Source organism: Rhipicephalus sanguineus, unplaced genomic scaffold (assembly GCF_013339695.2).
Source record: "Rhipicephalus sanguineus isolate Rsan-2018 unplaced genomic scaffold, BIME_Rsan_1.4 Seq754, whole genome shotgun sequence".
NCBI classification, from domain to species: Eukaryota; Metazoa; Arthropoda; class Arachnida; order Ixodida; family Ixodidae; genus Rhipicephalus; species Rhipicephalus sanguineus.
In genome coordinates, this window is record NW_023615913.1 from 1 (window position 1) to 4,050 (window position 4,050).

Here is a 4,050-nt window from a genome sequence, read left to right on the forward strand (position 1 = left end):
TTTCAACACATTTATTAGATTTCAAACATTCTTCATTCAACATGCGTGTAGAAGCAACTATAAAACAGGCACATTGTGCAACATTAAAAACTAGTAGAAAAAGTAACATACCGTAAACACATTGAGTGTACCTTAATGTATATATACCCTATCTAAAACTTCTCATCCTGCTTGGAGCAGATGCGCATCTATAAATGGGGCGACATAAAGCAATAAATACAACCTAAATAACTGAGCATAACATATCACTGGGTGTGCATAACAGGGACAGCATAACAAGTGCGAAGACTGCAAAAATGCGCGTCACGATCGCACGGCTCGTGGGGAGCAGTTGCCAGGCGATGCAGAGCCGTAACGTGATCGTCGCCTTAACAGTCGTTTGGCTGCAGTGAGAAAGAATGAAAACATATAAACAAAATTAAGAATACAAAAATTATATAAACGAGCAACTGTTTTGTGCAACATCTTCGGTGAACAAAATGTACACAAACTAGTATGTAGTGGCTCCTCCAGATCGCAAAATACTTTAGCAGCCACAATAGTTACTTGGATGCATACACGTTTTACTCCATTAAAACAGGGAAACTATTCTACTGTTCATTTTGTAAAATAACTGTACTCAGTGGAATTCTAGTTAAGATAGCATCTACACAAAAGCTCTTTGTTACATGTGCTTCTGCTTTAGTTTAGCTAGCTGCTGTGCAATACAATTGATGTTGCCAAGAAGTAGTGAAGATAACAGCCATGCATTGTAGCACGAATGAATGCCTCAATTACACAATTATCCAAGCTTTGGATTGAGCGAATGACATAGTCTGTACATGCTGTTACCTTCACTGGCCTTTTTAAATCTTGTGTTTCAGTAACATTCTCACACATTAAAAAGAACTTGCCAAAATTACTCCAACCACTTGCTTTCAGCATCAAATGTTGCCAACACAGATGCCTGTGTTGTCCACTAATTACAGCCCTAATTAGAGAATTTCTAAGCTACAGCTATGGAACTATCACTAAAAAACTAATTGTATCAAGAAATTAAGCTGTGGTGCACTGGTTACTCTGTGTTATAGAGGCATCCCACAAACAGGCTCCATTCAGCGTCACTGAATCCTGCCAAGCTGTGTGACAGAGCTTTTATTCAGGCGATTTCCACATGCACAGTTCCATAAGGAGTAGCTGCTCCTGTTATCTTCGTACCGTCAGCGTGCAAATTACACATTTTTTACATATTACAAGTGCTCTCAACCAAATGCCATGCAATCTGGCTCACAAGCAATACATATATGAGAAAAGAGTGACACGATTGCAAAAATCACTTCTTACATTTACAGTGCGAGCATGAAAAAAGTATCATTTGGCAACAAATCTTTGGCATGTAAAACAGAAAAGTTTGTTCACACCCCAAACAGATGCACTCATTTTGCATTCAAACAAAAGTTAGCAGTGACTGCAAGCATACGGCGCACTGCAGCAAAACCACTTTCCGCGATTCTGCAGTAGACAAATAAGCACCAACAGAGAGCAAGTTCAGTGACAGACACAATAAAGGTGACTAACGTTGGACTAGTTCGGTGTTCAGTGGTGTGATGATGGTGCCAGCACCAGCATAAAAGAGGATAACCAGGATTCCCACAACTCCGGCCACGACAAATGATGGCGTGTTCTGGTAGTGGTGCACCGAGCAGAGGTGAGAGCTCCACAGGAACCGGGTCGCGTTCATCTGCATAACGCACGGCTCTGCTAGTTTTCACTTGAGCTTAACAAAGAACACTTGGAAGAGATGTCTCATGCACATTTGTTCAGAAGAATTAAAGGGACTGTCTACTGTCCTTCATCGCTTTTCTGTTTTGTACCACAATAGAAAGCGTACCGTCTGAAGTGTCTAACCTTGCAGCGGTTTCTCTGGAAAGTGAGTAGAAATTATTAAAACAGAATTTTTTTATCTGCGTTCGGTCTTCTTCCATTGGCGTGAAGCATGCTCACAACACTGGTTGGTGGACGTCATGGCGATTGTAGTACCGGTAAAAATTAAAACCGAAAGCACATGTGATTTCTGTATGATTACTTTATTTTCGCTGAACACTATTGTAATGAATGTAACAGTCGTTTTCAGCGCGCTAGCGGTTAAACGAAGCCTTATTATACGATTACAGAACACTTGTTTTGCTGTAATCGCAGTCTATGCATTTATTTTTAGCACTGCTGCCGCAATCCAAGCCAAGTCGATTCATCAAAAAGATGCGATAAATGTGTGCCTTCACAGCGCAGCACATGTGAGACATCCTAACAACAATACAGCAGCACAGTACGGCCAGCGCGGAGAGCTGCATGGCAAAGTGCATGAGTTGAAGCAGAAGAAATCGATGACGGCAACGGCGCCGCAAGCTGCACCACTGGGCACCTTTTCGGATGCGTGAGAAAAGAAAAGGCAAAAAATTACTCTCTGACGCAACTGAAAGGTGACTCAAGTGCGTAAAATACAATTTCAAGTTATACATGTTTGCTTTTAAGCAAAATGAGCCTACCTGCGAGGATTTCCTGTCCTACCAGTGGATTGAACCACATCGCCATTGGGTGACGCTAGCGGTCATTCTTTCACGATTTTCAACATCAAATTAAAAATATAATTCCTTTTTTATGGGGCAAAAGCATGCTCGTTGCCGCCGATGTGACGAACAATCTTCTCATTTTCACCACAATCAGAAAAATTTTTCAGAGCGGTAGACAGTCCCTTTAACACTCCCCAAGCAGCTTGTTGCATTATCAAAAAAGTCAGATTTCATAATCTGCATCCCCGATAGTGTAAGCAATGTGCAATACGCTAATAGTGCATTTACTTTGATGATTGACCATAACTGCTGAACAAGCAGCAAGTCACGGCGGTCAATGTTCACACTAAAAACATGAGCTGCTCTTCAGTGCTTTCAAATGCCTCGCAACTGATGCCATTCATGTGTGCTCACACTGCCATCTCCATGTAAAATAAACAACCAGGTATACAGATATTCTGCTCCTGTGCCACTAAGTGACCAAGTAGGTTGAGAGGGCAGTCATGAAACTGCACAGCGGCGCTTCGCTGTGAGCGGTTTGAAATAAAGAGCGTTGAATGCAGCCTAATGGTGATGTATACGCCCTCCATTGCTACATTAATGCACAACTCCGGCCTAACGTTCCTATTATGTGTGGGAGAAGCGCAATCTGTCAATGGTGTGCTGGCCTTCCACGACAGTCGTGTTTTGCACTGTGCTCGATGTTTTTTCTGATATTATTTGTACGTGCTTAGCTCGTATTGTGTCTGTACTACAATATAAATGGTGTTGCGCGACTCAACTCATTAGGTATTTACTTATTGCTCTAGCGGCTACAGAACAAAAAGCCTGTATTTCTGCGTAATTAGTTGAAGTAGAACTTTGTGCACTCTGCTTTCTTGTTTGCACGAATTCGTGTACCGCTATAAAAATGCGTGGCCTGGGGTCTTTTTAACCGCTAACCGGCCTTTGCAGACGCTAATTGACGCTTTGCGGTATCACAACGGTCTCGATATCGCCAACATCCCACGGGATAGTGTCAATAAAATTCTGCATTAACACCTCGACATTTAGTGCTTCTTTCGTTTCGGATAGCGCTAAATGCACTATGTGATGTGCTTGAACGACAAAGTGGCACCCACACTGAAATCACTCCGGCGAATGGAAGGTAGGATCATGACACCTAGCGCCACCGACACGTGCATGCACTCACTTATTAGAGTGCATACAAGTCTCGTAAGGCGAAATGCTTGCGTATATCGTGTAGGCATACGTACAAGCATTTGATACTCTGCTAACACAGTGGACTAAGCTGCCCTCTGAGTACGTGCATGAGATTCGCACACATGCGAAAACGGTGTGCCTAGCAGACGACGCAAGGAGCCACACTACGCAGTTTCAGCCGCTCACCGCTAGGTGTCGACTCTGTTCGATCTCGAGGCCAATATATCATCGAACAAAAGCCGCTTATAGTTTGCGCTGATAGTTTATTAAGGCTAAAACCTTGTACGCCTGATGAGTA

General features: G+C 42.7%; 1 long non-coding RNA gene across 1 annotated transcript; it reads right to left on the reverse strand.

The window, feature by feature from the left end:
• LOC119378264 (uncharacterized) lies at positions 1-1,958 on the reverse strand. Its single transcript, XR_005180969.2, has 2 exons — positions 1,558-1,958; positions 1-383 (listed from the first exon to the last, which is right to left on the reverse strand). It is a non-coding gene; the product is annotated as an uncharacterized LOC119378264 (long non-coding RNA).
• Between the last annotated feature and the right edge of the window lie 2,092 nt (positions 1,959-4,050).